The following is a 13,171-nucleotide window of genomic DNA, read 5'->3' on the forward strand; positions in this document are numbered from 1 at the left end:
AAAATATCGGATAGACACGCGCCAAATCGCTCGTTACTCTTGCCAGTGATATTCTGAGAGAAGGAGACAGATGTCTTCTCCTTGATACGAGTCTTTCCGAGACTGTCTTCAGCTTGCTCAAACATCCTCCTAATCATCATTTTCTTGAACATCTGATATGCAGCAGGATCAATGTCATCTATATCATTCGAAATTTATCTTCTGGCAGATCTTGGAGAATCCACTTCTTCTTGCTTGCTTCTAAAATCATTAATGCACTGACACAGTGGTGTCTTCTTGCTTGATCTGATCTGAACCACTTGGGAATACTGATGTTCTCTACAGAATGAGATAGATGATTAAATTTCAATGATGAAGATTCATGATAGAAATGAATATAGGAAAAATATTTGATGAGAATTTGGTAGATAATTGAAAGAGTATCCCATTACTAAGGATTGAGTCGTCGCTGGGATTATGACAATTGCGTTGTCATTTCTTTGCAAAAAAAATAAACAACTGAAAATTATGCCTTGTTACCTAGGCGAGGTCGTCAAACTAAGAATTGAAGAATTTGCAAGATTTTTATTTATTGAAAGGAAAACATGATTGTATTAATAATAAACTTGGGAAAGAGGGTGCGGACAGACAATTTGCCACCACTCTTTATAACTAGCAGAGACACAAGGGCCGGGAAAAAGTGGAAGAGTAACAAAAGAGTCTCAGCCATATCTGGCAGAATGGTATGTTCCGGACCACTATGCTGATGTAAGGTCGAACTCTGGCACGACTCCTGATAGCAGCCGCATCTCTATGTGCTTATGTCTCTGAGAAAACTGTCGAACACACCTCTCCGGAAGATAGTAAGCACAGAAGAATGGACCAAGCAACCTGAATCTCTTGCCATATGCATAGGTGTACCTGGGAGGCGATAATTCTTGATCAAAATAGTCCCATACCACTTCTTCTTCCTGCAGATAATCGATCATGAATTGGTACCGCGCAACTGGAAGAAGTTCTTTGTCGTTGTATCTGAACGAACTAGCTCTGGTCGGCACATGCTGAAGGAGCCAAGACTGAAGAGCATAGGTACATCCCTCGACTATGATGGACTCTCCAAGTGTGAAGCGGGTCAATCCTCTGTATAGAAAAGCAAGCGTGGCCATGGCTATCGAGAGACGGTTGGTCTGTCGACTTCCCCATCTTCTCAGAAGCTGTACTATTCTGACATCCACATAATTTTGTCTGTCTGGAAAGAAAGTGAGTCTCACAGTGCACAAAACCATCGCATGGTGAATTCTCTCTCGAGCTGTCCTGGATAACGAGCTGACCTCTACGAATGTCCCGTACTGTCGGTAGATCTCGATCAGGCTCACATATTCATTCCCATTTTCTTTAATCAGTGGCCAAGACTTGCGCCCTGTCATGCAAGCCACAACATCTTCACGGTCCAGACCCTTGACATTGATAAAAAATTATTGTTCTAATGGATCTCCAGGCTGACCGGCTGACTCGGGCAATCCCATGATCTCTGAAAATTCGTCCATCAACAGGGTCATCTCGCCCCATGGGAACCAGAACGTGCAAGTGCACGGATTCCACCACTCTGCCAGTGCATGGATCATATTGCCATTAACTGTCAACTTTCCCACTGCAGATGCTAGTTCCAACCCGCAACCGCTCAAATGGTCCGGAAACATACAAGAGAAGTTTTTAAACCAAATATAGTACCACCGGGGGAAGAAGGGTCTGGTGCTGAGAGCTCGATGCTCGGGAAGATTTTGTCGCACCTCGTAGGAGATGTGACCCTTAGAAAAAAAATAGTCAAGCTGACTGGATGCCATTGGACTGAAAGATGTGAAGATTAGAAATTAGACTTTTGGAAAAATACAAGAATTTTGAAAATTGCAGGAAGGATAAAATAAAAAGCTGAAAATTCAAAGTCTAGAGGAACGAAAGAATGAAAAATCACATAGAGTTTTGAAGAAAAGGTGGATAATTTGGAAAAATCGTCCAGGGTTTTTGAGAAAAAGGAGATATTTCACAAAAGATGGAAAATGAGGTATTTTGAAAAATTGTTCGGTATTTTGGAAAAAATGGGAAAAATATGAGTAAATAAGGCAAAAATGAATATCATACATTCAATTACAAACAATTATGCACATACAACAATCCCTAAGAAGCTGACTCTAAATGCATCAATTTTGAAAGAGCTTTAGGACCCTAATCCTGACTCTAAGCTCAGATCAACTATGTTCAATCATGCTATGCCGATATACTCGAGCCGAGGCTCGATGTACGTGGCATAAAAAATCATCTTCGGTTCTAGGCTTGTGTTTTCCCAACATCCTTGAGTGCCTGCCGATATACGTTGGACTATGGCCCTTGGTACGTGGCAGGGGGGCGTTAGCCCAAATAAGTGACCCAGTTGTGAGGCTCTGTCCCGAACTATGGTTCTGGAAGAGAGCCCAGCAACGTGAAGACTGGGTAGACATAGGTGGGTGGTTTTTGAAAAATGAGCACATGCAGACAAACAGAGGGCTCTAAGTCCTAAAGAGATAGAATTTTGAAAATTTTGAAGATGCAAACATTGTTTCCACACAAATCCTAGATTGAGGAGTGTTATATTTTAGACCTAAGTCTAAGTGAGCAATAATAATTCTCCTCAATTTGGTCCTACCAAACCATGCCTAGTCTACATGCAATCCATGTCAGTTGGGTTCAAGTCTAGGCTCCTAGGTTCACATGATATTAGAAATTAAAAGCTGACAGTTCATAGAGCATGATTTTGATAATTGAGCTAAGTCAAAGCACATAAATGATCAGGCGAAGACAGGTCCCATCACGGTCGCCAAACTTGTTATCATCGCAAAATTTTTCCCCTCCCTTGCGAGAGAGAAACGAATTTCGCGAGTCAAACTCGACCAAAGTTTTGAAAATGGTTTTTGAAAATTAACTCGCCTCCGTTTTTAAAAATTACGGGAAAATTCTGTGGAATGAGATCCGCCTGTCGATACGAGGTTCAACCGTCCTGGTGCCTTTACCAAGGGTAATTGAACCAAGGATCAATTATGTGCTTTAACTTGACTCAAATATCTAAATTATGCTCTATTTTTCCTAGAATGCACAGAGAATCAGGCTTGTGCTATGAAATTTTGAAAATAATGCAAGTTTGAGGAACATGATGTTTGCTTTGGAAAATTGAAATATGCTTGAAAATTGATTGGAAAAGTACTTGAAAATTGAATTCTTGAGAAAATCATTGAATTTCATTGGAAATCAGAAATTTGCATTGGAAAGTGATTTCTCAAGAAAATTTGAACTTTAGAAAATTGATTTTGAAATTTGGAATTGCTATTCTGAGGAAATGGATTTGAAAATTCTGAGAAAATCAGGAAGTTCATTGGAAAAGGGATTTCTGAAAGGGAAAATGAATTCTCAGGAAAACAGGAATTCTAAGAAAATGGATTTCTGAAAACTTGGGATTTTAAAATTTGAGAATGTTAAAAACATAGAAAAATCTTGATTTGAACTTGGGAAATACTTTGAAATCTCATTTGAAAATTTAGAATTCTGGGAAAATCCAATCCTGAGAAAGACTTGGTAAATCCTTGAGAAAATTGATTTTTCTGAAATTGAAATTGGAAATTGAATTTGAAAATAATGCAATTTAAATGATATAAATGAATGAATATGAATTTGAAAAGGAAATTTCATTACGAAATTGGGAAATCCTTTTAAAACTTTGAGAAATGCAGTGCATTTTGAAGTTAGCCTAAGAGTGTAGGCTGAATGTGGCTGATATAAAGATCATAAATCTTGGTTTTCTTCGTATTCTGACTATGGCCATAAATATGAATCCCACCAAGTTTATAAACTCCATAAAAGCTTGTGCACGTGCCATTCGTGTGAACCATAGTGGATTTAAAATAAATGCACATGGATCATACATCAGATATTGGAATTTTGCAGAAATTAAACTATATGCAATGCAACCCTATTCTAAGCAGAAAAGTAACTCTTATTCCAAATATTACATTGATTTTTACATTGAATTGAAATAAAAAGAAATAAAAGCTAAATCTTCTTCTTGAATGTTCCTGCAAAACTAGAAAACAAGGTTAACACAAAAATGTAGGTTTTTCTGAATTTATCCAAAAATATGGGAAATTATCGGATATTATTCAGATATAAACCCAAAATCATACCCCCTTTGATATAAACATGATAAATAATGAATAAATTTCGAAAATAAACTTGAAAATTCGAAATTGGGGTCAAAATGGCCAAAATACCCCTGATGACCTTGAAATCAGGGTTTTCTGAAAGAATTTTTGTAAATTTTGGAATTTTGAAAATCAAATGAAATAAATCAAACATAATATGATAAAATATGATGATATTCATGAAATTTTGGAGAATTAGAAATTGAAATTTAGGTCAAAATGACCAAAATACCCCCGATAACAAGACTATGGCCTTAAAACCAGGGTTTTCTGAAATAAACTTTGCAAAAATGAAAAATGTGAAATGCAAATGACATTGAAATTATTCCTAATATAATTCTTTACCCTCATGTACATGATAAAAACCTTAAAATGACGAAAATATCATAAAATATCAAATTTAACTTGATTTTTGCCTGATTTTCGCTTCTAAATTTAAAGATAAACTAACATGTAAATCAAATGAACTTGGAATTAAGTAAAATTTGGCATGGACACTTAAACTAACCCTAGAAACAGAATTCAACTCAAAAATCTAATTTTTTGTATTTTCTTAATATGGAAAATAGCTAAAATACTATAAAAAATCAAAATTTTGCCTAAAATGCTGATTCTAAAGGAGATTTCGGATATCAAATTTCCATAAAAATTTCTCAAATTTTATGGGGTCACAAATGACAGTAAGGAAAGAATTTGTGCCTCTTACACTTTCTGGTTTTGACCTATGGTCGGAGCAGTGCCACTCCGGCAAGTCGGATCGGAATCTGGCGACTCTAGGATTTAGGGGAAACAGATAGGTTTTGGTAGAAAATGTGGGAAAAATTATAAAATATGGTAAAAGGGATTAAATTGTGGGAAAATATCCCTGACAAATAGGAAAAAATTTGATGTTTTGACATCATTGGGATTTGAGTTACGGTTTGGAAAAGGTCACACTGTTATCAAAGACCTAAATATCTGGAATTTCGGGATATTGAAATCTGTTAGACAGAAAATAAATTTCGGGAAAAATACTGAAACAGTTCCAAAAATCCCCAAATTTTGGAAAATGACAGTAAAACATGTTAGAAACAACTTTTGTGTTTAAAGTTTTTGCAGACGGGCTACAGATTGGGCGAACGCGGTGCATTAGGGTCTGTCTATACCCTGATGAAAGAAAATCGAGATTTTCCCAAAGGTCTGAGAAATCCGATTTTTTACAGAGAGTAAAACTAACTAGAAAAACGTAAAAATTTCCAGATCATTAGTAGATTCAATCATGAATCCACTGTGATTTTTGGAGGACAATCCAAATCTCTCATGAGGGTTGTGTCGGAGGTTCTTGTCTGCTAAAGCAATAAATGAAAATTCAAGAAATGCAAAATCCCAGTTTGAAATTTGATTTTTTTGATAGGGTTCTGAAACCCAAATTGAATCAAATTTTTGAAAGTAGATCACAGATAGATAGAGGCATTCTCAATGAAATTTTTAGGATTTATTGATGAACAAATTTATGTAAAATAGTGATTGGACTTCGCACCTAGAATCAAACTTTACAACTTACCCGGTATTCTTTATTGAACTAATGAAACATGCATAAAATGATGAAATAGACTAAATGTAATGCCTAGAATGTATGAAAATAAATAATAAAATAAGAGAGGATCAGGGATACATGAACTCTTATGCTTGATGTTGCTGTGAAAAGGGAAGATCCAGTCCATGTATCGGACGGATTTCCCTTATTCAGCCCGGATCATCCATTACATGCTTGTAAAACGAGTCATTCTAGCCATGAAACCAGTGTGGTGACTGAATTCACATCAACTCTACCAAGAAATAAAAATGAACAAATAACAAAGCCTGGACTTACCTTGGAAAAGCTGGGATCGACCGAAGAAGAAGGCTACCGTTGATGAAGGCAAGAAGGACGGGCTGCTGGTATGATAAGAGTCGTCTGGCACCAAGGAAGGAGGGTGATGACGACTGGAATGAAGTGCTTCAAGCGATGGAATGGGTTGCTTCAAGAGATGACAGCAACGACTGCTATTGAGGATGTTGAAGAGAGGGCTGTCACTGTTTGGAGAAGGTGTATGGGTCTTGCCTTATGGTGGCTGGACGATGGCTGAAGGTGAGTAGACCCACTGCTTCTAAGGTTGGGCTGAAACCACTTGAAGGAAGCAATTATGGTGGCTGCAATGCTACAGCCGTGGTGGTTGGTCTTGCTTGCTGGAGGTATTTGCTACAGATCTGGAGGTGGAGGAGGCTGCAACTGGAAATTTGATGGAGTGGGTTGGCTGCTGCAAGTGGCTGCAAGGGAGGCGCTGAGTGAGAGGAGTGGCTGCTGGCTGGTGCTCCCCTCTGGTGGCTGCTGCCTAGGCTGGAAGAAGTTGCTGGACTGCTGGAAGGAATGCTCAAAGTGCAACAATGGAGGCTGCAAAGGGGTAGATGCTGGCTGAAGCTGCAAAGGGGAGAGAGAGAGAGAGAGAGCTTAGGTAGAATGGAGAGGAGATAGGCGTTAAGAGGAGAGCAACCGTAGCCTCCTTTTCTTTTTCCTTTTTTTTTTTTTGGACTTAGGACTTAATAGTTTTATACCTAGGGTTTAATAAGGTGATATGGATTTGAGGAATAGCCATACGTGAGTGGCTGGGCAAGAGGGAAAGGAAGGAAGGAAGGGAAGAAGGAAAGAAAGGGAAGAGAAGAAGGAAAGAGAGAAGGGAGAAAGAAAAGGAAAGAAAGGAGAGGGAAAGAGGAAGAAGGAGGGGGCTGGAAAAGAAGCCTACGTAAGTCGAGAGAGAGGAAAGAAAAAGGAGGAAAGAAAGAAAGAAAGAAAGAGGGAAAGAAAAGAAAAAAAAAAGAAAATGGAAAAAAGAAAGGAAGTAGGCTGGATTGAGGGCTAGGGTGGTTGACCCTCTTGTGAGTCCCACCTTAGGAAGAATAAAATAATAAAAAAAAATAAAATAAAATAAACAAAAAAAAATAAAGAAAAAGATTTTTTTTTCTTTTCTTATAAATTAAAACAAGAAAATGCAAATGGATGGGCCATCTCAGAGCGGGTCCAAATTCCACTTTTGAAATTCATTTTGACGATTAAAGGGGTAAAATAGTGTTTTCAGAAAATTTCCAGACAAAACGAGCTATTTTTGGCAGTTTTTGAAACGAGCTCGGATTTTGAAGTTCAATACCTCGTTGCGAAGCAAATTCAATGTAAAATTTAAAATTTTAATTTTGGAAGAAATCCAAATTGTTTTTCTTGAGAAAATACTTCCAAATTTATTTTCAGACGAAACGAGCTATTTTTGGCAGTTTTTGAAACGAGCTCGGATTTTGAAGTTCAATACCCTGTTGTAAAGCAAATCCAGTGTAGAATTCAAAAATTTGAGTTTGAAATAAATCCAGATTATTTTTCTTGAGAAAATATTTCCAAATTTAGACTTTTGGGGGTAAAAATGTCAATTTTGGAAACCCAGGGTTTGAAATTGATTTCTGAAAGCTTTTAAAACTCGATCTGGATTGAAATTTATAAAACTGGAGTTCTGGACTTCGAAAATGAAATGAAATGTTATGAAATGCTAAGAAATGATATGAAATGATGAGAAATGACATGCAAAATGCAGACCCTGAATGAAGAACTTTAGATGTTAGACCCCGATTGGCAGCTGTATCAGTTTAAAAAGCATTAAAATTGATAAAATTTGCAAAATAGCTCAAGAAATGGTTTTCAGGACTCTACTGGGTCAGAGTGACACTGAAAATCAGAGTTTGAGCTTAAATGAGCTGGAATGAGTTGGATTGAGCTGGGTTTTAGAGTTTCAGAACTCAAATAAACTGATCAGACACTGACTCAACTGACCTTTCCGATTAAATTTTCAAGAAAAGCTGCCATTTTTAGAGAAATGGTACAGAATGGTCACTGGAGTGAAGTGAATTATGAATTTGAGTTGGATTTGAGCTAGAACAAAGCTTAGTAATACTGACATGAACTAAAATCGAAGCTTGAACACTAGCTCAATTGGCTGAACTCAACTCAATTTCAGCTGAAAGAGCTGAAATGGACTAAAATGGGCTCCTGAACACTCAGAAATGGTTTTGAACTGAAACTGGAGCACTCGAACTCCTGGTGAGCTCAAGTTATACTCTAGGGAATATGACTGACTATGAATGACTGACTCAAAGACAATTGGCTTGGATTTGAGTGAGAAATGAACTTATTTCTAAAGAAATGATCCCATTTTGGCAGGAATTGTCAGAAATGAAAATGGTCTTCTCACTGTGAGCTCAGATGAGCTTTGGAATGACTGATATTCTAAATGTTCTGAATTGACCAGTGAGCTTTGTTGACTCCGACTGACTAGGGTCCAGGATGACCTAAGGGTAAAATGGTATTTTTCCTAGTAAAAATGGGTAAAATGGTGATTTTCTGAAACTGACTCGGGGTTTGACTCCTACACTGACCTAATAGGGTTGGCACTGCCTGAGGAGGATTGTTTGAGAATGGATGTGGAAAATTTGGGGTGTTTACACTGAGTTGTGACTAGTCAGAGTCATTTGCACACTGATCTTTTAGCTTATTGGTTGACCCCTACCCCTGAGTCATCTTCTGAGAAGCTTGCTGAGCCTCACACTCCTCATCGGTGTCACTTCCTAATTTTGCTTCATCAGATGTATCCTCGTGTTGAATACGCTTCTTGGATATTTTTACTTGCTTCTTCAATGTTCGGCCCTTGATCTTTTTCTTGGTAGAGATCTTGCCGGAATTGGCCCCTGCTTGCTCTACCATCATTTTATTCATCATCTTTTGAAACATGGCATACATCTGAGAATCCATTTCTTGCTCGCTACCACTTCTAGAGTGTTGAGGCGACGCTGTTTTCTTCCCGGATCTGGTTTGAATCACTCCACAATGCCAAAATTCTTTGTAGGACAAAGGGATGGTTTAGATTGAAGGATTTTTGGGAGAAATTGAGATGATGAAGGAGATGTCTAAGGATTTGGAAAGAGACATAAATTTTGAATAGAATTTGAAAGACATATACGAAGAAAAGAAGTATGACAAGATTGAACATTTGAAAAATTGCAGGCAGGATCAACATAAGGTTGGAAATTCAAGATCCAGAGGAAAGGTAGGAAAGGGAAATAGCCTGGAATTTTTTGAAGAAAAATATGAGTTTTTTTAACATCATCCAGAGTTTTGATAATACTGTTGGAAAAATAGATGAAATTTGAAAAATGATGTAAAAGGGAAATGAGAAGTAAAGGATAATGTATTCAATCACATCCTGCACAAACAATTATGCACATACAACATTTCCTAAGAAGCTGACTCTAAATGCATCAATTTTGAAATAGTTGTAGGACCCTAATCCTGACTCTAGGTTCACATCAGCTGTGTCCAATCATGCTATGCCGATATACTCGAGTCGAGGCCCGATGTACGTGGCATAAAATCAATTTCTCCAGTTCTAGGTTCATGTTTTCCAACATCCTTGAGTACCTGCCGATATACTTTGGACTATGGCCATTGGTACGTGGCAGGGGGCATTAGCCCGAATAAGTGGTTTAGTTGTGAGGCTTTGTCCCGAACTATGGTTCTGGAAGAAAGCCCAGCAACGTGAAGACCGAGTAGAGATAGGTGGGGTGGTTTTTTGAAAAATGAGCACATGCAAGCAAACAGAGATCTCTAAGACCTAGAGAGATAGATTTTTGAAAATTTGAAGAAGCAAACATTGTTTTCATATAAATCCTAGATTGAGAAGTGTTGTATTTCAGACCTAAGTCTATGTGAGTATGAATAATTCTCCTCAATATGGTCCTACCAAACCATGCCTAGTCTACATGCAATCCATGTCAGCTCGGTTCACGTCTAGGCTTTTAGGTTCACATGATAACAGAAAGTAAAAGTTAACATTCCATAGAACACGATTTTGACAATTTGAACTAGGTCAAGCACACAATTGATCAGGCAAAGACAGGTCCCATCACGGTCGCTAAACCTGTTATCATCGCAAAATTTTACTTTTGCAAGTCAAACTCACCTTTGAAAAAGATTTTAAAAATAACTCGCCTCCGTTTTTAAAATACGAGAAAATTCTGTAGAATGGGACTCAGTTGTCGGTACGAGGTTCAACCATTCCTGGCGCCTTTACCAAGGGTAATTGAACCAAGGATCAAAAGTGTGCTTAGCTTTGCTCAACTTGTCTAAACTCATGTTCTATTTCCTAAATACACAAAGAATCAGGCATGTGCTATGAATTTTCTGAAAATGCAGATTGAAAACATGATGTATTCTTATGAGATTTGAAATACTTGGAAAATATAACACTCTGAAAATCGTGAATCATGATTGGGAGAGAATTTCTGAAGAAAAGAAAATTGATTTCTAAAGAAATACAAGTGTTTTGTGAAAATCGATTTCTGAGGAATTTTAAATAACTTTGGGAAAAAACTTGATTTCTCTGAATTTAAACTTTGAAATTGAAGATATTATAACTTCAAAAATCGTGATTTGCACTTGAGAAATACTTGCAATACCATTTGAAAGCTCAGAGTTTTTAGAAAATCAATTTCTGAATAAGGCTTAGAAAATTTTGGGGAAATCGATTTCACTGAATTGGAATTGGGATTTGCAAATTGAATGAAATGAATGAATATGGATTTGAAAGACATTGTTTTGAAGCATTGAGAAAATCTTTTTGTATTTTTGAGAAATGTTGTGCATTTTAAAGTTAACCTAAGAGTGTAGGCTGAATGTGGCTTAAAAGAAGATGGTAAATCTTCATTCCGTTCGTATTTTGACTATGGCAAAAAATAAAAACTCGATCGAGTTCACCAACTTCCTAGAAGCTAGTGCACGTGCCATTCGTGTAGACCATGGTAGATTTATAAAAATATGCATGAATTGTGTACATCAGATATTGATATTTGCAGAATTAAACTATATGCAATGCTCCCTATTCTAAGCAGAAGATGTAAATCTTATTCTAAATATTCCAACTTTGATATTTACATTGAATTGAATAAAAGAAAAATAAATGAAAAATCTTCCTTCTGAATATTCCTGCAAAACTAGAAAATATGTTAGCACAAAAATGTAGGTTTATCTGAATTTATCCAAAAATATTTGAAATTATTGGATATTATTCAGATATAAACCCAATTCATACTTCCCTGATATAAACATAAATGATGAAATTGCATTAGAAATATAAAAATGAGTTTTGAAAATTCAAAATTAGGGTCAAAATGACCAAAATGCCCCTGATAGCAAGACTATGGCCTTAAAATGAGGGTTTTTCAAGAAGATATTTTATAAAATGCAAATTTTGAAATTCAAATGAAAATAAATCAAACACAAGATGATATGATATAATTGAAAATAAGAAAATCTAAGTTAGGGATTTTGAAATTGAGGTCAAATGACCAAAATACCCCTGATAGCAAGACTATAGCCTTAAAATAGGGTTTTAAGAAAATATTTTGGTAAAAACTTTGGATTTAGGGTGTAAATAAGATCAAATAACAGCTAAATCGAACATGAGGTATCCTAGCATGATTCTAAACATGAACAAACCCTAAAAATATGAACTTATACCAAAAAAATCAGAAATATCATGAAAATCATGATTTTGGCAGTGTTTCGGGATCCTGCGGGTACCCTGTTTTGCAATTTAACTCATCCAAGAATCAAATGATATCCCAAATCAGTAAAAACCGATATATGAACTTGTTATAACCCTAAAATTGGATTGGAAATAGAAAGATCATTTTTTTTACATAATTTTAATATGAAAATCACATAAAACCCTATAATTTACTATTTTTACCTACGAGCACGTACCAGTTTCAGTGTCAGACCCGAATTAGGAGTCAATCCACTATGAAAATTTATAAAATTTTACAGAGTCATAATAGACATATAAATAAAGATTCTCCTCTTTACAGATCAGAAAAATCCTATTCGGTTGGGGAGATATCGTTCTGGCAATCTGCACTTGAATATAATGAATATAAAATTGATCAAAATAGGTACTTCCGGTTTCAAATACAGGGAAAAAAAGAAAAACACATCAAAAATTTCTGAGATTTCAGCAGTGAATAACAGACAAATAAATAGACAGTTTCTATTTTTATAGATTATTGATTGGATCTCCGGTTAGGGAGATACGACCAACACAAGTGGAATTAGGGTTTTCATAAATCATAACGAGTTCTAAAACATGGATCTGACTTTCTGACAGAGGAATAATAGTGAACAGTGATATAAAAATACAGGAAAATCACAGTAAATAATAGGTATTAACACAAATCTACTTCACCTTACGGATTGCAAATTGGACTTTGGATGACAAAAATAACGCAACTGCAAGTTATACTTGAATATGAATAACGATTTTAAACAATAGGAATCACGATTCGACACACTAGGTGGTGCCCCATCAAGGAATCCATGCTTTGTATATCCATTCTAGAAAGGATCGTACTTGAGCCTCGTCTTACAAGGCATTTTTCAAAAAATGTCCCACCAGGGTCTTCATGTATTTCTTCCCCATTCAGGTAAAGGTAGAACCTGAAATTTGTCTTGAGATATCTTCATCCCATCCAGGTTAAGGGCTAAACCTGAATCATTCCAAAAAGCCTATTTTGTCTCAGCTAGGAGACTTCCTCAAAATCTCCATCTTTCACCATCTCGAGATCTTCATCCCAAAGTTCCTTCACGATTTTCTGATTTCCTTCTATCCAATTATCTCATTTTTGTGGATTTCGTCATTCTCAAATCCATTTAGGATAAGGTGCTAAACCCGAGAATAATGTTTTACAAAACAATTCTTCCACACCCAGTTCAAACTTTTTGACTAGGGCATTTTTAAAATTTGGTGTGTTTTCTTTGCCACTAAGCTCGGCTTTCAGCCGGCTTAGCAGCAAAGAGGGGCATCTGTGAACACCCCAAATTTTCCAAAAAAATCCCTTTTTGCCCCTCGCCCCCCCAC

The sequence above is a fragment of the Nuphar pumila genome, chromosome 13 (assembly GCF_984573655.1).
Source record: "Nuphar pumila chromosome 13, dmNupPumi1.hap1.1, whole genome shotgun sequence".
Classification (NCBI taxonomy): Eukaryota; Viridiplantae; Streptophyta; class Magnoliopsida; order Nymphaeales; family Nymphaeaceae; genus Nuphar; species Nuphar pumila.